Source organism: Lissotriton vulgaris, chromosome 1_1 (genome assembly GCF_964263255.1).
Source record: "Lissotriton vulgaris chromosome 1_1, aLisVul1.2, whole genome shotgun sequence".
In the NCBI taxonomy this organism is placed as follows: domain Eukaryota; kingdom Metazoa; phylum Chordata; class Amphibia; order Caudata; family Salamandridae; genus Lissotriton; species Lissotriton vulgaris.
In genome coordinates, this window is record NC_141685.1 from 858,487,086 (window position 1) to 858,513,872 (window position 26,787).

Consider the following 26,787-nt stretch of genomic DNA (forward strand, 5'->3'; position numbering starts at 1 on the left):
ACACAACAGTATTTCAAGTACCTGCAAAGCAATTAGACTGAATCTTGGGGTACTCCTACATAAGGGTGCAATGAAGACATGCCAACCTTATTGTGCCAACAAGTATGCTGGGGCTCGTCTAAAAGTTCAATGGGCTCTGAGTGGACTACATGCGTCCCTGGACACACTGAGCTAGCTAATCAACAGCATGGTGGACTGCTGCCACATCCATGACCAAGGAGAGCAAATGAAGAATTAGATAAAATAACAGTAGGTCGTGCATGGAGGGGTGTGCTTGCCAGGTTGAATCACCATGGTTTCAACATTTCATATACTTAACAAAAAAATCAGGTAACATAACATAAAGGTGGTTCCATCCTCAGGTAAAAAGCCAATCAATGTCAGTGTTTGTCTCTCACCTTCTCCACTTCCTCCAAAAAGGCATCAATGAAGTCCCTCTTCAGGTTTGGGTCCCAGCTATCCTTATGCTCTGTGATGATGTCCCTCAGGAAGTCAAAAAGATTTTTCTGAGCTCTATATATTTTCTGCCCCACTCCAGGGACATGGACCAAAGCAGGGATCATGTTCGCCAACTGAAGAACACAATAAGAAGGGTAATTTTAAGATACAGCTTCTTTAGTGGATATTGCTATTATTACTGCACTTTAATGGCCGAGACTGGGGTTTTAATCAATGTGAGTCATTAACTCCTTGGGGAGGAGAAAATAAAAAAGAGGGAATTTCTCTATTTTGATAGACATTTCTGAAAGCAAACAGATGCTTTAATCAGTAGAGCTTAAAAAGGTCCTATAGTTTCCTGTATAATTCCTGAGAACATCTTCTAGTTTGTGTATAGTCAATGCTGGAGTCATGTTTTGATGAATGTGAAATTTGAGTCACAAACTGCATTTAGTACCTGTGACACACTAGGTATACCTATTTTCTCTACCCATCTATCATAGGAAATAAATGCTACCGTCACTTCTTAAAAACTATTCTGAAAATCTTGAACATTTGAGGATACTATATCACCAGTCTCTAAAGATGCAGGCAAAATACATGACCAACATTCAGGTAGACCACTCTCAGCAAAATGATACCTAGTTCTCTATCTCGCTTTCTATCAAAATGTGGACAACAGGCAGGCTGACTTGGGACAGTCATGAAGTAAATACATTATCAGAGCCTGACATGGATCCGTCATGGTGACCTGGTAACTAGTTGCTATTTGCAGTCTTTGGTGGTTGGGGGTACTCCATAGAAAATGTGACTGATACTCAGTCCACCTCATTACAAGTGCATTAGGATATAATTTAATAAATACAAGTGCATTAGGATATAATACACCTATAATAAAGAAGCCTGCTAAAGAACAAGGTTTCTTTTTCATCCATTGACTTTGCTTTACGCTAACTCAGCCTATGGTTATTGGTTATATGTCAAAATATGATATAAAAAAGATCTGCAACCAACAACATCCCCTCATTAGTAGTCACGCAGAATGTTTTACCTCATGGAATTTAGCCCCAATTGATTCCAAGTGGGTTGGTTTTACTGCACCCGGTTTTTCTGGGTGTACATTCTACAATGTAAAATAGCAAAGACACATTGCCTGTCTTTTCTGACAGGTGTATGCATAAAACACTCACTCCTCCCAATAAACACCTTTTTCTTTCCTCTCCTACGCCCACATCCAACCTCATGCCTTAATTAGACTTCATCTTACCCACAGTCCTGCGCATACACATATATGTTTCACCTCACAGAATTGGGAATTCTTTGTGACTTTATGAGAAGAAAAATTGGTTCTGCACATTAATTCCCCATTCCATCAGGTTTAATTTATAATTGCCTGGTACTAGAGTGGATGTACTGCACAGGAATGGTAAAACCCTCTGACATTTTGTTGTGTGTTCAATCCAGCGCAACAAAGAACGAAGGTCATATACTTCAGAAAATTGTCTTGCACGATAATTTTAAGGTACACACATAGGAAGTACAGATAGTGCAAATTGATATCTTGAAGTCATTTCTTCAGTACAATATCTGTTCAACTAATTTTGGAAAAACTGCTACTATGGCTTGGAAAGATACTCTTTTGTGAAAACAATGAATTACACTAGATACTCATGGACTGAAAGGTTCACCATATTTAAAGCTTTATGTATACAAATCATCCAGAAATGATGTACACAAGCAAAACTGGATATTTTACCATGGAAGCAACTCCATCTTATGCAATAGAAGTGTATGAAACTGTAATGCTATTATTTTTAATTGATTTTATTTCAGGCACTCCTTGGTGCAGTCTTGAATACATTTAAGTTATAATTATCATCTATACTACTATTATAAAGAGAGAACAAAAACCTTTTGGCAAGGAAAACTCGGGAACCACAGCTCCAATCCACACACCCAACACATTGTTGTAATCGTCAGGGTGTGTAGATGGACATAGGCTGCATAAAATAAAAAAAACGTAAAATAAAAAATTAAACTTTAAAAACAAAGTAGTCCCCAAAACTAGCGCCGGCCGTGACGTAGCGCTGACCGCGACCTACACCTGCGTGATGACGACAGGCGGGGAGGAGCGGTGATGAGCGGCGATGAGCGGCGACGAGTGGCGAGGAGTGGCGCGGCGGCTCAGGTAAGGCGAGGCGGGAGGCGGTCCGGACAATGTCGGGGCGGGCGGGGGCCCGGGAGTGGTGGTGAGCGCGGCTGAGGTAAGGCAGAGGCGGAAGGCTGGCGGGCGGGAGGCAGGCGGGCAGGCAGGCGGGTGGGGGGCAGTATAGGCAATGTCGGGGCAGGCGGGCGGGGGCCGGTATAGGCACTGTCGGGGCAGGCGGGGGCCAGTATAGGCAATGTCGGGGCGGGCGGGCGTGCGGGCGGGGGCCTGGCCGGACTAAACAATAGCACAAAATGCTGACCCCAGCCCCCTTCTGCCCCCGGGCAACGCCGGGGCGGGCTGCTTGTTAAATTATAATAATAAATGTCTGAGAAATAAAACAATACTGAATACATGAAGAAAGATATGGTTATGGGAAGGTAACATGTTACATATTGACTGCCCCTTTAAAGAATCTGGGCCAGTTTTTGAACGGCTTGTCTGACTTTTTTTCAAATTCACCATTGTATGAGGCTACGATAGATCCTTACTAGTGTGAGCACTTCCTCTATGAATCTCACAGGCTTTCCAAAAAATTCAGTACAAATAGTTGATCTGAAAACAAAGCTTTTTCTCCGAGTAGCTAGGCCTCATTCCTACGGTAGTTTTAAGTCACTCCTGAATTTCTAGGGGAAAATACACACTCACAGACACTGTTTTTAAATCAGGAACTTTGCTTTTTATTTATGACATGAAGAGCTTCCTGAACATCTCCTGGAATTGCCTAAACTCCCTTATACTGTTGTTTAGTTCATAAAAAAATAGATAGGATAGGCGTTTGCTGTACAGCATAAACTAGGGGTTTGGTGTCTAGACTGATTTCGGATACCCAACAGGATATGTCAGCCTATATACCAGCTAGCTCACAGTGCCGCTATAACCCCCCAAACCCTACCAAGGAGTGGATAGTTTTTAGCAATCATTGAACATGACAACACTTGACCGTTCAGGAATCATGGAAACAGTACAGTACTTTTCGCTCAGTCAATTGTGCTCACTTAGTCTCAGAGGGATACACAGATTAAACGTTGGGGATGTTTTCAATAAGCTTTTCATTTAGAACCAGCGCCATTCTAGTATAAAACATGTTTGTTGTGACAATCAATAGACAGAAGCAATTGTAAGAGATTACAAGCACCAACAGAGTAAACAGTAGATACATTTCTACCATGCTGTTCTGCAACAAATATATGCAGGCATACATAAAAAAATAATCTTGACATACTCCTACTAGATGTACTTCATCTAAGTATACTTCAATGTATCTAGTATGCATGTGGGTGTGAAACCAAGAATCCCCTAGGAAAGAACCAACCCCATTACCTGATGGGAGAGAATGAAGGAGCCCGTCTTGGTCACAAGTTGGTAATCCCCACACAGGATGTCAGACTACTGTGTGTTAAAGCCTCAGTGTGCAGGGACCTCCGTGTTGGTGTCAGCGTAGAAGCACCTCCTCTGTTACCTAGTGAAAGTGCAGTTCTTATATACCAAAAAGGTAACCTCAGAGGTTCTACCACAATCGATATGTTGTGAGTACGATTATGCAGATGACCCTGGATCAATAACTGTAATTATGCAAATTAGCTCTGTCGCCAGATGCGTAAATTGTAGTCCCAGTATCAGGGCTTTAATTCTGCCTGCTGTGCTGTGCAGTCCCCTAGTGGTTGTGTATGCATTTTATCAGGTCGGATCTTTCTGTTCCGTTTGATTAGGTCAAAGAAAGGTTTAACCCTTTCAGCATAATAAAAAAATGTATGTCCTGCCAACATTTAGGAATCCTAAAATGGATTTTAAAAACTTTCAGAGTCTTTGGATGTTAAAGCAGCGCAATTTAGCAAAATTCAGCTGGCAGGCTTTTTGCTTCACTTGATAGCTCATATCCCAAAAACAGGACATTGAGGTGGGCAACTTTTGATTTTTTTAATTTGATTAGGTCAAAGAAAGGTTTAACCCTTTCAGCATAATAAAAAAATGTATGTCCTGCCAACATTTAGGAATCCTAAAATGGATTTTAAACCTTTCAGAGTCTTTGGGTGTTAAAGCAGCGCAATTTAGCAAAATTCAGCTGGCAGGCTTTTTGCTTCACTTGATAGCTCATATCCCAAAAACAGGACATTGAGGTGGGCAACTTTTGATTTTTTTAATTTTATTTTATAGCCCAAATTGGCACACCCCAGAATTATGTTGTTCACTCTGGTCAAGTGTTCCAGTAACTTTCTGTCCATCAGATAAATATCATCTACATAGGAGAATGCCTCATCATCACAATTTTGAAGTAACTCTATTACTCTTGCTGAGAACAACCCACGGCTATTCTTATAGCCTTGGGTCTATCGGAATCGGCCACTATATAGTACAGAAATGTATAGGATGTGGTATAGTGATGTACAGAGTAACTGATGCCATGATTCTATTGCTTTGAACCTAATAGGCATTCTTTAAAGCAGTAATTGATGAACTAGGACAGTAAGTAATGAGAATACTCACTAGGTACAGTAACTCGAATTCACATGTGTAACATTTCTTGATTAATTTAGTAGGAAATGCATTGCTGTTCGCTGGCACCAGGACCATAAGGGGCATGCCAAAAGTGCATAAATTCTAATTGCCATATTTTGTAGCATGGTAAGGTAAGAAAGCACAAGGTTACTGATGTGTTCTTTGAGTGGAGTAGCTCTGGTTGCGCAGCAGTAGCAGAGAACAGCCCATTACCTTGCTCTTTGGCCTGGTAATATAGATGAAGATATGTTCTCATCACATGTTTTCCGGAGCACATATACACAGCATACTAAATATATATATATTCAATGAAAAAACCATTGGTTATAGAACATATATAGTTAGGAATTTGCATTTACAAAACCTTATTTTACTCGCATAAAACCATTGAAATTCCATATATAGTTAGATGCGCTAACTATATATCGCGCACCCGCAATCCACTGCTGATGATGTCACATATTACATCATTCATGACATGGTTAGTGACATCACTGATGACATCACTGATGACATCTCAAATGACATCACTGATGACATCTCAAATGACATCACTGATGACATCACTGATGACAACATCCAGTGACTGTATGTTTCTGTAAAGTTAAAATGTGTCTTACATATTGAAGAATGAGTGGATGTATAAGTGTCTGGAAGAAGGATTTAGTAGGTGCATGACTGACTGTATGAGAGAATGATTAAATGTGTCTTAATGAGTGCATGGGTTAGTGACTAAACTATCTTAATTTGTGCATCATTATATCTGTTGTTCTACAAACTGCTGCATGTGTTGATCAGTAGCTATATGAATAACTGTATGGGTTATTGATGGGTTGTCCAAGTATTTGTATGGGACACTGAGTGTGTGTGTATGGGTAGCTGGGAGGTGTGTGACTCTGTACATAGATGTGTGAGTAGTTGATTCACTATATGTATGGGTTCAAAACTGCATGTGGAAACAGCTGTATGGGCGGATGACTGTGTGCATTAGTGTATTAGTGAGTGAATGGATATCTCAGTGCTACATGTCAAAGTAAGTACATATGTAAAACACAGTACATGTGAGAGTTGACATATATAAATAACTGTGCAGAAGAGCCAGTGAATGTGTGAGTGGCTGTATGGATCATTGTGAACTTGTATCAGGGATTGTATAACAGAGTAAATATGTGTTAGTATATGTTTGAATAAGTAAGGTGTGTATAACTGTATAGTTGAGGAAATGGAAGTGTGATTGATTGTTTGCATGACTGACTAGGTGTGTAAGTAACTCCATGGATGAGTGACAGTCTGTGACTGTCTGTTTACACTGATTGTATCTAAGGTTATATTAGAGTCTGAAGAGGTTCATGGTATTATCACATGAATGATATCATCAGTAATGTGATCAGTAATGTCAAATGAGATGTTATCAGTGATTTTATCAGTGATGTCATTTGAGATGTCATCAGTGATGTCATCAGTGATGTCACTAACCATGTCATGAATGATGTAATATGTGACATCATCAGCAGTGGATTGCGGGTGCGCGATATATAGTTAGCGCATCTAACTATATATGGAATTTCAATGGTTTTATGCGAGTAAAATAAGGTTTTGTAAATGCAAATTCCTAACTATATATGTTCTATAACCAATGGTTTTTTCATTGAATTTTCAAGGTTTTGTAAATGCAAATTCCTAACTATATATGGACTATAACCTATGTTTTTTTCTGTGAATTTCAATGGTTTTTTAATAGCAAATATCAAAAGCTGTCAAATGTCAAGTACGTGATAGGTAAAAACGTTTTCGTGTTTATGCACGCTGATTGCTTTGAACGCTGCCCCCCCCCCTCTTTTCTCTTAGTAGTACTCTCTCTTTGCAGATAGTGAAGGGTAGTTAACGCAGACCTTTACCCCCGTTGTAATCCCTCGTACCTGCATGTCTCTCCATTTGATTGATTGTTATCCAAGCATTTACTGTTTTAGAATTGGTTCTCTTTGGATCATTCTCTATTTACAAACAAGCACAAAGTCGCAATACTCTGTTTAGTCTTTGCAGATAGTGAAAAATCGTGTAAAAAAATAAAAGTAATCGAGCAAAATCAGTAGACCACTAATTGGATCTCTTTTTGACCTCGCTAAAATACAAACATTAGGAACAACACATCATGAGAAATACGAAAATAGTGAAATGAACTGAGCTCCACACCATGAGGGCTGCAAGACAGCTCGACTCCGCCACCCACCCCGCCCAAAATAACGACAAACCCTATGCAAATATTATAAATATAGACAACACACCAGCAAAGAAACAGGGTAAAACATTTTATTAAATAACTATTTACATAACTATTTTATACTTTTTGTTGCCCGATCCGGCTAGCTCAATCGATCGAGCATGAAACTCATGCACTGATAGCAAGCGTTGAGAGTTTGTAGAACGATGGCTTCAGATTTTCTACATACGGTGTAGTGGCGCGAACTGGGAGGGGGCGTTTGGATCCTGCCCCTTCCCCAAATAAGATTTTCATATGTGAGTGTTCGTTCATGCTTTTGGTCCCTGAGTTGCTTCGATGTCACTGCCTTACACAAATGGCATAAGTCCTGGATGTTGAGTGCCATACTTCAAGCAGCTCTAGTAACACTGTCTAAACCTAATTTGCACCTGCTGCAGCTTCACTATTCAAAGTAAGTGGGGTCCGTTTGTGGACCTGACTGCATTGGAAAACAATGTGATACGGTGCCTCCCTAAACCGCTTGATGGAGGCCCCCGAGGGGCGGTGAGATGGCGCGGACTGGGAGGGGGCGCTTGGCTCCTGCCCCCTCCCCAAGTCGTGTTGTCCTTGTGTGGCCTGAGATCGCCCCCAACATAGGCGGCCGGCTCCCGGGGTCCGGCGGAATTTTTTGCCTTTTGATGACTCTTCCATTCTGGACCTTGTCCCACAATCCGTTTGACCTGAAGACACGCTGTAGTGGGGCGCCCCTTTACCGTTTTAGTTGCCATTCCGCCCGCTTTTGGTACTCTGTGCCTCTTCCGCCATTCAGCTGTTTACCGCCCGCTCTTGCGACTACAGCGTCTCGCTCACCATGTAGTTGAGTTGCTCCCGCTCTTAGGATTTAACAGAACTTTTTGGACTGCTGAAAGCGGTTGTATTCCGACCGCTGGTTGGTGGAGACATTTTGACTATATTCTGGACCTGCGTTGTCGCGTAATGCGTCATATGACGCGCCGCGTTAGCGCACCCGGAAGTGCTCCGGTGCGCAAGGCGCAGCTTCCCAGAAACGATCCAGAGCGCGCTGCGCAGCGCGTAACGTAAGCATAACAGGTCATGTGACTTGTTAATAAAACTTTTCATTGGTTCATTTTACTTTTGTTTTCCTAATGATGTAAGACTAGGTCATGTGACCTAAAAATAACACTTTTCATTGGATTAAAACATTTTTTTTCCCAAACGATGAAAGCCCCACCTTGTTTCTGGATGTTTCAGACTGAAGCTGGCGTCACCATGAGAGCACCACCATCTCGTAGCTCCGTCGTGGCCATTCCGCAAGCAATCATGGCAGCCGCTCCCCACCGGAAGCCTGCGGGAGTCGAGGGCCCCCAAGACTTTTGTAGAATCTTCAAGGCTGAGGGGACGCTTTCGAGAATGGGACCCAAGCCCTGGCAGACAAGCGTCCGAGTTCCAAGGTGTCCCAGGGCCATTTTACTGGACCAGGCCCAAATCCGAAGAGCCGGCCGCCATTTTAAGAGTCCTGTGGCAGCCGCCTATCGCTGCACCGCAAGAGTGGGAGCAACTCAACTACATGGTGAGCGAGACGCTGTAGCCGTAAGAGCGGGCGGTAAACAGCTGAATGGCGGAAAAGGCACAGTGTAGCAAAAGCGGGCGGAATGGCGACTGAAACGATAAAGGGGCGCCCCACTACAGCAGACGAGCCTCCGCCATGTGCTTCAAAACTGCATACGTATCTCGTGATATCAAGGTTGGGCAACCAGTACACAACTAGCAGTTACGAGTCCCATTTACACCGGCGCCATTTTGGGCGCGGCCGGGCAGGTCCAGGATCTAGTCAAACATAACAAATGAGGCTGACGTCTCTGAAGCAGTTGACGCACAGCAGGACATAGCAAATAAACATGAAGTCTCTAAAGCTGTTAACTCACTGCAGGACAAAACAAGTGAACCTGAAACCTCTGGAATAATTGTCGCTCAAAAGAACAACACACAAAACTCTGTAGAGCCTGAAGAAAGAAAAACAGAAGGGCACTGTAGTTTCAGACACACTTAACACTAATGACTTAACAAAGATATCGTCTGTTTATGAAGCAGTTATCATGTTCACAGAATTGACAAAGAAGTGTGCAGACACCAATGCTATTAAGAAACACAAGGAAATCCCTAACGCATCAGCATTCTCGGAAGAGGTTGACACAGATAACATCTTAAGGAACAAAGAAAGACAAAATAAGGATGAGGAAGTTATCACTTTAGTTTTTTCATCAGCTAGCGACAGCAAGAAACATATTGTAATGGAGATTAGAGAGGCTACGGATGGATGAATAAATTATCCAAAGAAATGGCGACTCCCCCCTTTAGCAGATTAGCTAAATCTTTGCGTAATTTGGACATTAAAGTTATATTATTGTTGTTGTTGTTGTTATGGTTATAGTTCTGGTTAATTTCAGCAAGAAACACATTGTAATGGAGATTAGAGAGGCTACGGATGGGTGAATAAATTATCAAAAGAAATGGCGACTCCCCCCTTTAGCAGATTAGCTAAATGTTTGCGTAATTTGGGCATAAAAGTTATATTATTGTTGTTGTTGTTGTTATCGTTATAGTTCTGGTTAATTTCCATTCAGAGTGCCCTACACAGCAACACTCTAGGTAAACACTACTTTATGTAAAACCTGGGACATAGCACTCATTGAAACTATAGTTGGTCACCATGGGGTTTAAAGAAGGGATGGTTCTTCACCTGGGTGCCTTCCACAACTCAGCACGTTGTGCTGCCTTGGGACTATTCGCACAAAAGACAGCTTCTGACCATTGTTGTTTTTTTTATCAAAAAATGTTTAAATATATTTACAGTTTTTGTTGCGTTCGTTATATTTAAAAGTTAATAAAGTTTTATAATCCTACTTTCTTGGAGTACTATATTTTTTTTAAAAATCGGGTGAATGGGGCCTTGAATCGGGTTATTGTCATGTGTAGGCTTTGCAAGTGTACTGCTACAGGATCGGACATTTCAAACTCAAATGCACGTTCTTTTTCTTACCTTTCCGAAGCATGGAGCGCAATAGCAGGCAGAGAAAGGGTGATGCACGTGTTGAACACTGCCTGGCCTGGCAAGTTGCTGGCAGTGCCCCCCCCCCGCCCGCTCCTGAAAGAGGGCACCCCTTCTAGAACCCCTGCATCGACCCTCTGACGTTTCCTGGAAGAATTAGCACGTAATACAATACCAAGCCCTGTCAGCTGAAACCCCCGAGGAATCATGGGGCATATTATCAAGGGGGTTTATTTCCGCTTTTTTGGCTTTAAAAGCCAAAAAAAAGGAGATAAAATTATCTCCCTATTACCAAGCTGTCGCTAACACCAGTTAGTGACAGCTAAAAGGAGATAGCGACCATCTTGGGCCCCGCTTTGCATGTCAGTGATATTTATCACTAATGACATGCAAAGTGGGCGTGCCAAGATGTTAGCGACTGGAAACAGTCCCTAACATCGCTATCTCCTATTACCAACTTTTGGAGATATTCGCGCTAAGTGCGAATATCTCCAAAAGCTAACACCTGCCCTGAGCAGTTTTTAGCCATGTTATCCAATGGAAGGTGGATAACATGGCTAAGAGCATTTGCTGGATAATGCATGAATATCGCTGACTTTTCAGCGATATTAATGCATTGCGGCCGTTTTTTATCGCATTTGCGATAAACCTTGCTAATAGCAAGGTTTATCTGCGATAAAATTCGCCGATGTGCGGCGATAATTTTTGTCTCTAAACAAGTTAGAGACAAAAATTATCGCTAGTTGTTGGTAATATGCCCCCGGGTTTTTCCTTGCAGGAATCGGGAGGCGGAAGACTAGCACTGAAATCAGTAGTCTCACGCATGAATCGGGAGGATTGGTATGTCTGGATTCTCTACAGCTGGGGCCATAAACTACATCCGCAGGGCTAGGTGATAACCTGGGTCCGGCCTGGACAATCGGACACAGAGGAAGAGGAGTGTCAGAGGGTGCGGTAGTGAATAGGGTGAAAGGGAGGTGTCGGGCGGGCACAGGGTGTGATTCTCAGGGAAGAGCAGCGCAGATGGGGGGAAGTATATGGCCCATGCATGAGAGAGAGAGCGGGGGTGACCAGTGCGTGGGGGAGATGCTTGCGAGGGTGGGGAGCCGTGCTGAGAATCGACGGCGTGCAGAGAGTGGGTCTGGTCAAGGCATCTAAAATGGCTGCCGTGCACGACAAAATTGTGGCATTGGACAAAAAGGCAAGATGGCGCAGGCAATGTTTATCAATAAGGATTCATTTATAACAAAATATTTACTCGCAGTGACAAAATGGTGGTCAACACTTCCTGATTTCCATCGAATCGAACGTTAACAGACGTCACGCAGCAAAAAAAAAAAAAAAGCTCACGCACAGCCGCTGGAAGACATGTATCAACATATATGAGCCTCCTCAGCCACCCTCAGAAAACATAAGGGGTCAGGATACGTCTCCCGCACCCCCTTATACCTAGTAATTTAATTCAAACGAAACACAAAATGGCGAATTCCCGTTTCGCTACCAGTTTGCGGCCCAGTTCGCGGTCCGGGAAGCGCTTCTACCGTGAAAAATATATATTTTTTTATTTTCCCCACGGGACCCTTTAATAACCCCAACATCATTCCTAAGGGGTCAAGAGGGGTATACCTTGCCCCCTTTCATTAAATTCCCTCTTCGTTTTTCACCTCTTCTTCTCTCTCGATCCTACCGAGAGATAAGATGGCGGCCGCTCCGGACTGTTTAGAATGTTGACAGACACCGGAGAGCCAATCAGCTTTCTGCGCGCAAAGTTCCGTTTCGCGAAAAGTAAGCGGACCGGAGCGCAGCCCGGAGCGCTGTTACAGATATATATCTTGATTTGAACGTTAATTTCTCAAAAACCACTGGAGCACATATATTGAGACCTAGCAAAGGCACATCGGGCTAACAGTCCCTACAATTTTGCCAAGTTTCGTGCAAATCCATTCAGCCGTTCGAGCTAAAAGTGAGGCCAAAGGCCCTATGGAAAAATGAATGGGAAAAACATGTTTTGGGACCCCCCTTTTTTCTCGGCCCCCCCTTGATGAAACCCCCCCGAATTTTCAGGGGCTGCTCAGAAACAAAATGTGCCATTTTCCTGAAAATATCAGCCGATTCCGTCCACAAACGCTAAAGTTATTAGACATAGAATTTTCAAAAGTTCCATAGACAAATAATCCTAACTATATATACCTACTGGCGACACGCCAGTAGGTAATATATATATATATATATATATATATATATATATATATATATATATATATATATATATATATATATATATATATATATACGTCTCCGACTCGTCATGAAAGTGCCTGCTCGCACTGACGGGTTTGCAGACAACAGATAACGCCGACGCCAGTCTTCAATTAAAGTGCTTTTATTTTCTCGTGGTGGTGCAAGTCATCAGACGCGTTTCGGACATTACGTCCTTGCTCACTGATGAGGAGAGTATGAGCCAACGCCATTATATACAAAGCATACAGATCGCGCCAAAACTCAATTATGTACAGCAACATAAACATAGGACTGTACAATTACAAAGGTAATGCATAATGTTGTTGAGCATGGGCGCCATTTTGTAACATGTTCGTTACTCAAATTCATGCATGTATTCTCTGATAGAGGGTCAACACAGGAAAAATATCTTTACCATATTAACCCAAATACTGATAAAGTGCTCAAATGCGCTATATTGCACACGGATTGAAAAAATTCCATATTTAAAATACATATTAAAAATACGTATTAAAAATACATATGAGATCAATCATTATTTGATTTTTGTGTGGTGTTCAAATAATACGTCCATTGGTAACAAATTTCATAAACTGTACAAATACATTGTTATATTTCAGAATGAAAATGTTCACACAGTATTGGACTACTTCACTATATATATAAAGTATGTAACCAGTAACAAAAATATGTATTTTACTGGTCTCATAAGATTAAAGCATGTACAGTATATCAATAATATGCAGCATGATTCTGAGTTAGCATGTTTGTATAGTTAAAGTGGCTGTGCTCATAAGCGCTAAGTACAAATATGGACATACAAATATTCACTTGAGTTGTCCTTAAGGCAATGTGAAGTGAAGGAGATGAAAAACCATAGATATGGTTTATGTGAATTAAAAAACACCATTCCATTTCCTTTCTACCAATTTGAAGTATGGGTATACAATTATAAAAACAAAAGCTTAATACAGAAAGATGCTGAACTGCAGAGTCCACAGATATATTATGGTGAAATCAATTGCCATCATGATCCTACAAGGGTTGTAAGCTGACTATACATGTGATCCTATGCTATTAAAGAAAATTGTGAAGATCTTCCCCCATGTTCAAACCTCCTGGGGCCTTACTATTCAACAGAACAATGTATTTAAATTGCTGTTATATATATATATATATATATAACAGCAATTGTCCCTTCTGGGAGGAGCATCAAATAGCTGGTGCCAGCGGCAAAGCAGAGACTAGCCCCGCAAAAATTTGTTAAAGCAAAGTTCCACAAATACGCTGCACTCTCTTTGAGTGGTTTACACCCAATTTATTTTACTCAAATTCTTCCTCCTTCACCTAAGGGTTTCGAACTTTGACAGTTCCTGATCACGGTAGTAACAAGTCCTTCATTTGTTTTTGGTAATTTTATACTTAGTCACCACGTTTACACTTATGATACATTGTGGGCTCAGTAGTTGAAACATGGCTAATATTTTGTTTTTAGCCTATCTGTGACCACTGTTGCTCGCAGGTTTTTTCAGTGAATTTGCAAGGTTTTTTAAATGCTAATTCCTAACTATAATGTGGCTGAAACCTATGTTTTTTTCAGTGAATTTCAAAGGTTTTTTAAATGGTAATTCCTATATCGACAAGAAGGCTGCTGTGTAGGGCAAATGGTGGACACACACAAGAGGGGCAGATTTTTTATTCTGGTTGACATGTTGGCATCAGTGACTGATCAAGGGAAACAGTTGGCAAACCAGTTTTCCTGTGGATGTATATCTCTCAGGTTGACACATCTGCAGGGTGGGCTACCAAGCCCCACAGATCGAGAGAGGGGTTCTGCCACCTCAGGAGTGGGCATAATATTGTATTTTTGGATGGGTAGATGCTATACTTTGTATGAAGTCCCCAGCAGGCAGGAGGGGACCTAGTAGCCCATTGGCTAATAGTCACTACATCCCCCACTGGCAAGTTGTGGACAAAAAAAGTGGCACCCCTAACACCAGATCTCACATCACATCTGGACCGGGAGAATACCAAAGAAGGAATGCCCTGCTAGTTACTTGACCTCGCAAAGAGAGGCTGCACAAAAGACTGGAATACACCTGCTGAAGCTTCGGCTAGCAAAGTCATGACTGTGCCTGTGGTGCCATGCTCAAGAAAACATAATACCTGAGCCCCAGACAGAACACATGACTTCAAGAGTCAGTTGGCTGATTTCTTGTTACAGTAACAGGGCAATATAAGCTGAAGAAACCTGCCTTTGTGAGTTGGTATCCACAATCGCTTGACTACCACTGACTGAGTCTTGATGCAGAAAGGTTGCAATAGAGTCTGCTTGACCCGAGAGAGTAATCAGTTATAGGGAAGCAGAGACTAGTAGACCAGTGGCAACTGTTTCTTGGCTTGACTTCAACCAGACTTTAAGGGAGATCAAGCCCTCTGGCCACAGTGTTCATGGACCTAAGGTTGGCAGCAGGAGGACTACTTTCACCGGATCTGCATCCAGTATCCTTTGCCTCATGACCACTCCATTGCTATCTATTGTTGTTCGCCCTTATAAACTAGTTCTGGACTAGAGACTATTTTGACTGCAAGGTAACTGTCCTACCAAGCTTCAATGGCACCTATGACAGAGTTGGACTGGAGTAATTAAAAACAAAACTTAAAAAAAGTTTTCAAAGGTTTTCCAACTAACTGCATTAGTTGCCTATGCTTCTTTGCAATTTTTGAACGAAAAGCAGTGATTTATTATTTGCTCAATAATTTATATCTCAAGAATCCTCCAGTAGATTGTGTTCATTTTGGTGCCTTATAATTCATAATATTGAGAGGTATTTTAATAAATTGATGTCAGTTTATCTTACTGTCATGTTTCTTTCTTATTCAGCAGTATTGTTATTTTTAAATGCTTTGCACATGTTCTTTTGAAAAAAACGGACTGCTCACCACATGTTCCCAGGGTTGAGCTAAGGTTTTGCAAATGAGCCTCAGTGGACCCAAGTGGTCACTTACTGCCTGCTGCTCACATTTCAGAAAGTATCTCAGAGTTGGAAAGGCTGCTTTCATATCTAAAATATTGGCAGTTGAGGCCTCCAGTTCATCTAAAATGTTTCCATTATCTGAATCTGAGAGATTCCTTTCATAGGCACCCATTCTTTTCAAAAGATAGGGAAAGGGCCCACTGCAGATATTAGTTTATATTCAGTACTTAAAAAGTCATACATCTCAATTATTTTAATGCTGATTTCAGGGTTACAGATATTGGAGAAAGCATTGTCTAGAGGAAATTGAAAGATTATCTGAATCCATACTTTGATCCATACCTCCAGGCAAAGTGTAGGAATGATTCATTCTTGTTTGCTTCCAGCTTCAATGTAACAAACACAACATTATATTTTATTTCTCCTATGCATTACCCCAGAAAACATAGTCATCATTCAAAATATTAGCAAACATACTTTTTAGAGGTGACAGCCAAGTACTCTAATTTATATTGTTGACAATTGTTCACAACTAGATGGATTTTAGGGATAACATTCAGTGCAGGAAATGTATTAGAACATGTTTTGTGTGGTTATTAATACTTGCATTTTTAAGAGGGAATCAACAGGACATATAAAATTCCAAAAGGAGTTGTGGACATCCTGAATGATGGGGATTCTTGACTATTGCTCACACACATATAAAATACTAGAACAACAGCTCAAGGAAGGTAGTTTGTTTTTGAAAGTCATTTTGTTGGAATCCAGTATCATATGTTGAACTCCTATACTAGTTCTGTTTGTCAAACAAATTGTTATGGGATTCATAAAATAATAGTAAATATGACCAAATTTACATGACAGCTGCAGAACACCTAGTAATGGCTGCACACATCTGTGCTTTGATAATATTCCTGACTTACCTAAAAAAGTACATCAGCCTCAGCGGCTAGTATATCGTCAAATAGTTTTAGCACTTCCAGGAAATATTCATCATCGTAATCGAAGCGATCCCCAAAAATTATGGAGCAGATAACATTGCTCACAGCATTGTTCATCATGAAATGCGGGTCAAATGGACGACCTTCAAGGAGAAAGCATAGGAGAGTCAGCATGAAACTGAATTATGGGCCTAACGTTGCAAAAGAGCTTCTGGCCACCGAAGCGGTGGTCAACAACACCTTAGTCCCACCCTAAGGAGACATGGACCAACAACTCTGGGCTCTGGACCAGGAGAGACATAGGCAGGAACTAAGGACTACTGACAAACGGGATGAATATAATCGTATTCTAGTGACTGTTAATAGGATAACTGTTAACTTCAAAGCATATGTAAGTTTAATTATGGCTAAGGTGTAGAAAACAAAATCAGAACAAATACCTCTAGTCCTATGTGTCTGTTAAGAGCAACTCAAATTTATCAGGTAATTCTTATTTTTGACATCCTCTGGTGGAGTTCTACAGAGTGACCAAATGTGAGGTCAGAGTCAAACCACATGAAAGGGCCTTGGGGGATTTCCCTCTCATAGTTCTTTTTAAACAAGCCCAAGTACTGTGTTTAAAAGTACACTGCGAATTATATTGGTGATCATAAAGTACACGTTTAGGAGCTCCAATTAAGGAGAAAAATCTTCCTTCTGATACAGTATTTCTGATGGTACTCCTGTATCATTATTCTATTGTGCTCATGAAAGACATTTATGAAACCAAATGAAATATATTTATCATACAAAATGTATTTTACCAAAAACATTACAAACATACGAGGCTGTGTAAAGAACGATGATGTCCACAGACCTGGCCACTTCAGGTTTAGCACGCTCATATGAGTCATGATAGAGAGGCCAACTTTAAAGCCCAACTTTCAAATTTGATCAAATTGTGGGATCCTGGACAAATTCACTTGATTCACAGACAAAAATATTGCAATACCAAAATATCCTGACAAAAATATTGTTTTCAAAAATATCATCATCCTAACTTATACTGGAAAGAATTTAAATATCGGCAAAAAAAAATTGCTGCATTTTTAAAATGTCATGATATAACAAATGTGTATTTTATTTCAATGAACTGCTGCACTATAAGTATTTTATTTTTATTTTTACTAATCAAGAGAATACTTAAAGACCCAGGGAGAAAAAAATGGCAAATGATTCAATTGAGAAAGGCTGCTGAGCCAGTTGAAACGCGTCTTGAAAGCCAGAAATCTTAAGAGAAATGTGCTGTTCTATAGATTCTACTATTCAGACCCTCCAGGATTTCGCGGTTTGCCGCGAAATCGGCACTTATGTAAAAATGCAGCGATTTTGACAAAAGTGCCCGCAAAATCAGCACTTTTGTAAAAAAAGACGTGATTTCTACATAAGTAAGGCTCAGAAAACGCCCCCATTGTCAAAGCTCATCATTGTTTATGCTCTTGCCTTGCAGTCTGTCTCTAACTGTTGTCCCACTACTTCCGGATCCTCTATAAACTTCTGAAAATTCTGATGTTTTCTCTTTTATGTACCATGGGAAACTTTCCTTCCCAGGACTGACAGCGCTAGGCGTGGCAAGTAAATGTCAGCTACTATATCAAATATCAATTTATGTGTCAAAAGCAACATCTGGGGTGGAATAGGTATCTAACAATTACAAGGGGATTGATGACAGTTTAAGATACCTCCCATAATGAAGGTAACACATTCATATGTGTAAAGCAGAACACTATTACAAATGCACATCTAAGCATGGTACAAGTATGAATTCTGCAGAATTTTACAAGTGATGACTCTGACAATAAAGGCTTCAGCCAGACTGTCATAAGGTTTTTTGTAATAAATTTAGCAAACCAATGTCATTGCAAAAGCTTATTTTCAAAATATATATATTTTTTCATGTCATTATTGACAATTGTCCCACTCAGCTCCGATACTGAGGACTAATGTGAGCATTTTGCATAAACTTAAATATTTTAGGTGATTAGGGTATGTTTTTAAAATGTAAGAATTCTTTTCAACTTACCTTTATCATGCTAAACTCAAATTAATATGCTGCAAAGGCTGCAAAATATATTTACTTCACTGCACGCCTACAAAGAGACTTTCTATATTCATTCTGCCCACTGAAGAAGTATTTCAAAACCTGCCACATGGGATTTGGCCATTTACTTACCTACTTTTTAGGTGGATTGTTCAGGCCTTGTTTACTTCTATACTTGCCAAGAAATGAAAATTTAATTGTCATAACAATTGTATGCAGGTGTGTAATATAGATGTTCACTGTCAACAAGTTTGTTATTGCTCCTGTGTCTTTGTAACTGTTGAAACCTACAATCTGACTTGAAAACTAGGCAATTCCGATTCCATCTGTAAGTTACAGATGAAATAGGAATTGCCTAGTTTTACAGTCAGATAGCTGTAATCAGACCCTCCAGGTACATAAGTGCCCGCGAAAGTGAAGTGGCCTCATTTTCAGATTATGGCCTGTCAGCACAACTCCTGTGCCATCAAGCCTCTTAGAATCTACATGCCAGGATCTGGCAATGCAGTGGCAATGGAGTATGCCAAGTATGCCCATGAGTAAGCCTGGACGTCTGTGGATGTCGAAAGAAGAGATGCATTATTACACCAGGGCGCACAGCTTCCAAACATTTTAAATCTTCCGCAGAATTTGAGTGACCAACAATTGTGTGTTGCAAAAATGCCGCTAAATTTCCATATTTGTGCTGCTAAATTTGCTAATCCATGCCGCTATATCCTGGGGGGTCTGACTATTGCGTGGAATTAAAGACATGATTTTCTACCAGTCCAGCGTGCCGGTTTCTTTCGAATGAGAGAAATAAGTTTAATGTTGAAAAGGAGCCTGCGGAGGAACCTTAAACCGAGCACCACCTGCATTTTGGATGCAAGTCAGGAAACTGCAACCTTAGTGCTTTTTGCTTCGCAAACACTGGATAGCCCCCAGGCTCGGGAAAACTTAACTGAGAGACTGAAGTGGAGGCTGGAATGGCAGGCAGGGAAAGGTCTGAGGCTGAGAGTCAAGAGGCTCTCTTGGCAGGGACCCAATAAATTGCTGTAAACCCCCTTTCATCTCTTTTCTTATGGGATTAAACTAATGCCAGGAGAAGGGCGCCGAGGGCATTGACCTACGTTGGGGCAACATGTTTCATGTAACGAGCAGCATTGAATTACACAGTGGCACAGGAAAAGTATTACTCCAAGTACAGAATGAAAGCGAAACAAGTGAATGGCATCAGAACCGGGAAACATATGAAGAAAGTGAAGTATTTCTGCACAGCACATTTTGAATGCTTAAATTACATACAAAATGACTTTCTCTGCTGCACTATAAGTATTTTCTTTATTTCTATTTTTATTTTTACTAATTAAGAGAACACTCAAAGACCCAGAGAGAAAAAAATGGCAAATGATTCAATTGAGAAAGGCTGCTGAGCCAGTAGGAACGCGTCTTTAAAGCCAGAAATCTTGGGAGAAATTTGCTTCAAATCGAAGCTCATGTTAGATGTGAAGGACATCTAACATGAGCTTTGATTGGAATTCCATAGAGCCTATTATCAAGCCCATTATCGCCACTTTAGCGGCAGTTCACTGCCGATAAAGCGGCGATAATTTTATCGCCCAGGCTTGATAATATGGCCAGTCCAAAGTGCTGGTTTCTTTCGGTTGAGAGAGAAATATTCCTAATATCTCTTTAGCCACAGCACAGGGGCAGGCCAATCTGAGCACGGTAGAGCGCAACCTGATAATTTAAGTGACAATGAAAGCTCTTGGTCAGGACCTGTACGCCAAACAATAAATCATTCACAAGAGCTACTGTGCATACATAAGAGCACATACACAAGAAAGACAATCTACTTTGTTAACATCCCAAAGAATCAAGGTAAGTCACAAGCAGAGGACCATTTCTCTTTAATTAACAAATGCTCCCACTGGATACGGAAACTGAGAGGATGTCGGTCTATCATTAGGGAAGACATCATCAGGGCTAAAAGGCAATCTAGTTATGGGGCCTGGGGACATCCATGACGTAATAGCACTTACTTTGAAGCATCGTGATTTGGTGGAAAATCTGGGGGCCTTTGACCTATGCACTCAACACTTGGTTAGTACCAAAATATGCTTTAAGTGCAACTGCCCAGAATTGCCAGCAGACACAAATCAATCACCCTGTGCAGCCTTCCAAAATAATGGGTCCTCACTGAATAAGATTGATTGAAAGTTTTTGTTGTCCCCTGCAGCCCCTAAGTCCCAGGTTAATGTACCAGTACACGCCATAACACATTCCCAGTTGCACCATGCTGAAGATTCCCCTGTAGAAGAACCTAGGGCAGACAACTTGATGAATGATATAGATTGCACCTCAGAGACTGCTGCCCTAATGGCTGGGCTCCCACCCCCCCAACCGACTACCGTGAAGTTTAGTGATAGTATTATGGAATATCACAGGATTGCAGTCTAAGGGAGTGTACCCTGATTGGAACTCCTTTGTTGAGGAATGTGACATATGTATCTTCCAAGAAACATGGGCAATGGAACCGTATTATCATTTGGGCTATCTAAACTATTATAAACCAGCCATTAAAGGTAATAAGGGTCGCCCCTCGGGGGGGGGGGGTAACAATCTGGATTTGGCAGGACAGTGACCTTGCCATACAAGTACTCGAGGCGGGGAGCAATGACTTTCTTGCAGTATTTATAATATTTACCCTAGAGGGTGTAGCGGGGGATGAAGGTTAGAAACTATCTCTAACCCATACGAGATCCTACAACACGTCTCATGGTCTTCCTCGGTAGTACTAGGGGGCAACTTTAATACCCCCTTTGAGCCTTTTGGCAACCGGGAATTTGATCCAGTGGAGGACGAGGATGAGCAGTGGAGCATCCCTAGCCTTGAAAGACCCCCGATTAAAAAATGGACAAAGGCAGCACCACAGATGAAGGCCTTAAGCCTCAAACAAAATGTAAGGGCAGTTAATGGAGAACAAGATCTGATAAGCAAGGGGCCCATACGTTTAGAAATGGCCACCACAATAGTCGGATTGATTACTAGGGGTGGGCGTATTTCGCGGATCCACGATCCGCAAATTTGCGGATTTGCGGATTCGCGGATCCGAAAAATCCGCGAATTTGCGGATTTGTGGATTTTGCAGATTTTTTTAATGGGGCGGGTCATCTGTGCGAGTTCAAGTGCCTCTTGTGTGTATAAATGGTCAGAGACCGATCAGAGCAGCAGATGAAGAGAAAGAAGCTCCTGGTCACAGGAACAGCACGAGGATTGCGCTCTTGAAATTCAAGGATACAACTGCCTCTATCCAGAATCACAGCTCATTTTTGACGGTAGATTTGGGAAGAAGGCACACCTGCCCAGCCTCGACGACGCTCACGATTGTTTTTGGGCAGATGAATGAGTCACTGAATTTGAGCTTCAACTAGTTTCAGTGACCATGTTTTTGTTACTATGCAATCGCACTGATGTGCGCAGGGGTCCCTTGAGTGACCTGTCCATCCATCATCTTCCTGTAACTATTTTAGGATGGCGCCGGCAAGCTACCAGCGCCATCCTAAAATAGTTACAAAATTTGCTTCACTAATAGATAAAATAAAGCAGGTGCTCGAGCACCTGCTTTATTTTATCTATTAGTGCTTCCTGTTGCAGCTAACTTTGTAACTATTTTAGGATGGCGCTGGCAGCTTGCCGGCGACATCCTAAAATAGTTACAACAACAACTTCAAGTTTGAAGGCTTGAACTTTTGCCCCCCGAATCCGCCGCTCGTTGATTCGTGGATTTTCGGTAAATTCGCGGGAGTTCGCGTATTGCGGATTTACCGAAAATCCGCGAAATCCGCGAGCAAAACGGATTTTGCGCTCACACCTATTGATTACATGTTAATCAGCCTAAACATTTGGCACACTGTGCAAGATATGGTTGTGATGGTGAAGGACTGGGTTATTTAAGACCCAGCGGTGCCAGGGGACAACACCTGAAACCTTCGTGGGTAACCTGCTCCGGCGTACAAGTGACAGAGACACGGGACACTTCCTTCGGCGTCAAAGATTCAAGCTTTATTTACTGCAGGGAACACAGAAGTCACAGCAAGTACAACGCGTGCTACTTGGGGAGACTGCTTCAAATTGCTACAAATGGGTCGCTCCTTTTATACAAGTTTCTTCCATAGGGTTATATGGCACACAAAGGTTTATGGCTTGGTTCCCATAGTTATCCCCGAGAGGGGTCGCTTTGGTCACTTTGATACATTCAAGGTCCGGAACATAAGTGCGGAAACATTTGGCGGTTCCCAACTGTAAAAACCCATCTTCCCACCATTAATACATTCCAATCAACAATAAAACAGATCGAAGAAGGAACAAGGACAGGTGCGGAGGAAGATGGAGACAGTGGGGAATTGGAAAGGGTGTAAAAGGGGAGGTATCGAGAAACACGAGCTACAGGCATCAAAGGGACGTGCCTAATGAGATGCACGGCTGAGACAATAAACCGACACGGCGAGATGAGCCTCGAGCGGGGCCATCTGCCTTACAGTATCATCCCCCTCGTCATAAAGATATTTTCAAAAGGACATGTGTCTTCCGTAGATATCTTGGAAATCCCAGGGTCGCGAAGCGGACAACGTCCGTTCGCTGGCTACTTGAGGGCAAGAGACAAAATGGATGCCATATCTAAGATGGAACCCGTGGGTACAGATAGAAAAACCCATGCAACAGACGAACGGTTTAGGTTAACACAGCGAAACTGCATACACCCACTAAACTCGTCATTTGCGGTTCATAGATACCAGACTCGACCATATTCGTGCGAGTCGAAAACACCACTTACGATTGTCACGGAACCTCAGACGCTCCTTTTGCCCTCATGTATGCAAGCACTAGTCGGAATCATACTCGATATTCATTAGACCATCTAGATGTTGCTGTAACATAGCTCTGTCCAATCGAGCTTCTTCGGTAACAGGCGGCTGTCTTATACACGTTGTAGCACAGAGGCCACATAAGGCAGGACCACACTGCACACAAAGGCAACACGTGAACAGGAATGCCACAACAACTCCGATAATCATCAGAATCTTCCAACCCCAAGTCGACATCAGGCCCCAAAACCACCCAAGTAGCGTCCAATCCCCTACGTCCACGTGTATGGACTCAGAGATCTTATGCAACTTTGAGATGGCTTGATAGACAGTCGGAGCGTTATCTGGAATGAAAATACAGCAGCTCGAATGGATCACCTTGCATACCCCACCTCGATCTGCTAAGATCACGTCTAAAACCATACGGTTTTGTAACGTCATAAGTCTATCCGCCTGAAGTTCTGTGGTGATATTACCGAGGGCACTGGCAGTAATATTAGCTGTCGATTCTACCACTCGAGTCAATTGTCTCAGGTTCCTACTATTAACCATAGGCCCCCAAAACGGGAGGAAACCTTTGAAAAAGTCTCCTGCCTCTTGACCGGCAGTATCCTCTTCGCTAATTACGCCTCTCACAACTCTAGTCTTGTGATAGTCTGCATCTACAGTGAACGTCGGAGGCAACAGATTTGCGATAAAACATGAGCCCGCAAAATCGGAGGGCAACCATGCATACGCACGATCATGGCAGACAAAGTATGTACCCTTGGCAGCCAGAAACACAGGGGATGAGATCATCGGCAGAATGTAATTCTCAGTGCAGGCACTCGCTCCGAGTCGAGCCTTCGATCTTCGGCCACGACCCATTAAACAGAAATTACCAATGTGGGGTACGACCCATATCGGAGGTGAGCTTTTAAGCTGTTTATCACTCGTGAGCGCACTATATTCAACCTTACTCAGGACCCTATAGGCTTGTACCTCTTCCTCCGGATCGAGCGACGGCTCATAGATATCTCTATCTAAGTCTTCTATCGGCTTGTGATACGAGCCAGGGCCAGAGTAGGGAGAACGTGGCTCTCGACTGGGGTAAGAATCTAGTGCGCTTCGAAACATTGTTTGAAATGCTCGAGCGGAACCCTGGGAACTATACGGTAAAACCAGATATGGAATTCCCCTATCTGTAGTATGTGGCATCAACCCACACACCCAACAATTAGTAGTGTTAACCACTAACTGGTGCTGATGAAGGAGCTGGATAAAGGAATTATTACGGAATTCTACACGTCTAGCCTGCTCGTGTTCGGGTAAGATATGGAAAGAATGAGGAGATGCAGTGGAGGTAAGTTTAGGGTCAGAAGTAGGAGTAGGTATGGCAGAAGGTAAGAAGTACGACATCATATAGTACACCCCACCCGCCAGTAATGCAGAAACAGTCAAAAGCAATATAGATATCTGAAACATAAAACATTTCGTACGGCTAAGTTGTTGTAGCTCGAATCTTTGTGCCTGAGTTTTTTCCAAGTCCATCAGCTTTGAAAACGCCATCCCCTATGACCGTCCGCAACGTTTCTTGGCGCACTTCGTTCTGTGTAGCAATAGTCAATCCCTAGGAGTTCCCAGGAACCGACGGTCTTTAACCTAGCGTCAAGACCTACTAACCAGGAGGAAGTACGCGCGCGGCCCTACGGCCTTTATTTACAATATATATGCAAATGTCTCTGAGCTGTGGAAGCAAAAATACATAGAAAACGAACCTTCAATATATACAAGAATAATTACAATGATACGAGTGTTCAGACTGACCGTGGAAAACGGGATAATGCAATTGCCAAGAGGCAGAACAGAATTTTATTTGTCCTTAGTGCTGGATCGCAAAAAGTATCGAGTTTTCCCAGGACGTGTCTGTTCGTCGAACAAAGGATCCGTTGAAGAAACATAGTTCTGTTGATCAGTCGAATGTTCTGGTCTTGAGTCTTTTGATGACAAATGTTCAACAGTGTCTTTCTGCTGCACTGGGGATTCTCCGACAGGTTGTGCGTCGCTGAAAGGTACAAACGCCGGCAATCCTTCGGATTCAGCTGAAGCAATGCCCCTCCTCACCCACGAGTCTGCCGGTAACGGAATAGGAACTTTCTTCGTATGGGTGGCATGCACCCAATTTTTCCGACCCTCTAAACGAACGGCAGTTCTCGTGGCAAGGAGCACCTGGTAGGGTCCGGTGAACCTGGGCTCCAAGTTCTTCTTACGAGCAAAATTTCTGGTGACCACCCAGTCTCCGGGCTGGAGCTGGTGGCCTGGACCCTCCGTCTGCGTCGGCAATGCTTCGTAAACCTGTTGGTGAATTAACCTCAGTTAAGCAGTCAGATCATGAAGATAGTCAATCAACATTGGGTACTCAAGATCGCGGAACACACCCGGTCTAGGGACCCCCCACACATTCGCAGGGCGACCGAACACTATTTCATAGGGACTAAGCCCTACTCGGGAGTGTACGGTTGCCCTCGTTGACAGTAAAGCTAAGGGTAAAGCGTCAGGCCACGAAAGACCAGTCGTAGCCTGAATGTTCGCTAGCTTTAGTTTAAGGGTGCCGTTATACCCTTCAACCAAACCAGCTGACTGGGGATGATTGGCGCTGTGGAATTTTTGATTAATTCCAAGGCCTTTGCACACACTCTTCATCACACTCCCCACAAACTCACTTCCGTTATCAGACCATACAACCCGAGGCATTCCGTACCGAGGAAAATATTCCTTCAGTAGGATTTTTGCCGTTGACAAAGCAGTGTTGTCCTTGAGAGGATAGGCTTCAATCCATCGGGAGAACGCGCAAACCACAACTAAAACGTATTTCAGGTTATTGCATCGCTCCATATGGATGAAGTCTAATTGAATCACCTCAAAGGGACACGAAGGGGGAGCAAAACTACCAGGAGGAGTTGGGGTTCCCTTACCAGGATTGTACAACATACATACCATACAATTCTTAACCAAACGCTCAGCACATTTCGTGATACCATCATTCTTCCACACAGGGGACAGCAACTTACAAATACCTTTCACGCTAATATGTGCTAACCCATGTGCCTTTGTCACAATAGCCAGCACATACGCATCTGGCAACATCCATCTCTTATGTTCCGACAAGTCTACCCAACAACCATTCGCATCCAACTTTCCCGTACTGTCATTCCACTTCTTCTTTTCAGTCTCGGTGGCCTCATTTTGAATTGCTTTCACACTCTCGATAGTGTCCTCACACATACTAGTCTCCGCAGGCCACCTAA

The 26,787-nt window shown here is 42.3% G+C and overlaps 1 pseudogene; it reads right to left on the reverse strand.

The window, feature by feature from the left end:
- LOC147748029 (cytochrome P450 2D15-like) overlaps nucleotides 1–18,857 on the reverse strand; it is a 433,488-nt pseudogene extending 414,631 nt beyond the window's left edge.
- Nucleotides 18,858–26,787: the final 7,930 nt, after the last annotated feature.